The sequence below is a fragment of the Gavialis gangeticus genome, unplaced genomic scaffold, assembly GCF_001723915.1.
Source record: "Gavialis gangeticus isolate Ggan-Ray unplaced genomic scaffold, GavGan_comp1, whole genome shotgun sequence".
Classification (NCBI taxonomy): Eukaryota; Metazoa; Chordata; order Crocodylia; family Gavialidae; genus Gavialis; species Gavialis gangeticus.
In genome coordinates this window covers 16,173,151-16,174,492 of record NW_017729002.1, presented here as the reverse complement: position 1 = coordinate 16,174,492, position 1,342 = coordinate 16,173,151, and the positions used below count along the sequence as shown (strand labels likewise).

At 54.7% G+C, this 1,342-nt stretch overlaps 1 protein-coding gene across 1 annotated transcript in view; it reads right to left on the bottom strand.

Annotated features, from left to right (window-relative positions):
• Nucleotides 1-1,342, bottom strand: part of NAA60 (N(alpha)-acetyltransferase 60, NatF catalytic subunit) — a 49,762-nt gene that overhangs the window by 20,277 nt on the left and 28,143 nt on the right. The window lies entirely within an intron of this gene.

Sequence of the window (1,342 nt, the reverse complement as noted above, 5' to 3'; positions counted from 1 at the left end):
CGTGTGTGTATATGTGGCGGGGTTGTGGGGACAGGGTGTGGGTGTGTGGGGGGAGGACTCCCCCACAGATTCCCTCTCCTGTGGCACATAGCAGGTAACAAGGCCTTCAGGGTGCTCGTGGTTCACGCAGGCACTGCTGCCTGGTGGCACACGGCTCCAGCCAGTTCCAGGAGCTGCATGTGGCAGCAAAGAGCAGAGCCAGGCCAACCCACCTCTATTGTACAGGGTTCCCCATAGCACATGTGCAGCTCCCAGGACTTGCAAGCCACTGGGGAAGCCCAGTGCGATGGAGCCAGCGGCCTGGTCCTGCTCCCTGCCACCATGTGCAGCTGCTAGGACTCTGCCAAGAAGCAGGGGGCAGGGATCCCCTCTATTTCTGGCAGGGTCCCAGGACCTACACGTAGTGGCAGGGAGCAGGGAAGGTAGCTGGCTCCATCGCGCAGGGCTTCCCCCTGCTGGTACACGAGTGCCAGTAGTTGCACATGAGCTCTGGGGAGCCCTGCACAATAGAGACAAGCCAGCCTGGCTCTGCTCCTTGCCACTGTGTACAGCTTCCAGAACTGGTTGGAGCAGTACACCACCAGGCGGCTGTTCCTGTGTGGCCCGTGAGCACCTCAAGAGCCCGCTGTCTGCTGCTGCCACAGGTGGTGGCAGGGACTGTGCACCATGGGGGGGCCACACCCCCCAACCCTTCCTTACATCCCACACCCTTCCCACCTGATCTGTGCTCCTGCTGCTCCCCTGGGCGTGGGCTCTGGGCTCCTGCCAGCCCCAAGCCCACACTCCGCACTCCCCCTCCCCCGGCCCCTGCTGCCCAGAGCAAGCGCTGCATCAGGGACAGAAAGAGCTACTAGATGCCAGGGAAGCCAGGCAGGTCCCCTGGCGAGAGATGTGGGGCAGAAAATTTTCTAGTGCTTTACTTTTCCACAGAAAATTTTCCACCCCACATCTTTGGTTCCGAATCAGATTTGCCTCAACTTGATTCTGAAATTGAACTAGTAAGTTACAGATAGTGACAGTGAAACTGGAGGTGCCGCAACGATCTCAGTGAAAGAGAGTTAAACTGTGTTGAAGTAGATGAGTGGACAACCACGGCGTATCATGCACAGTTCTTTGGGTGTGCTAAAATTAGTGTGTCAACAGTTTTCAGTGCCTTTGTTTTTTCCTTAAATTTAAACAAACAAGGTAAGGGAAGTACATGCTATTTACTTTTTAACTTTATTCAGGAACAGACAGTAGAATGAGATCAATTTACTCAGCTTCTGGTCTTTCTGTACCAACACTTCACCTCAGTCTGGATTTAAAGCATAGCAGGGAGTAAGTGCCTACAAAAAAAAAAAAA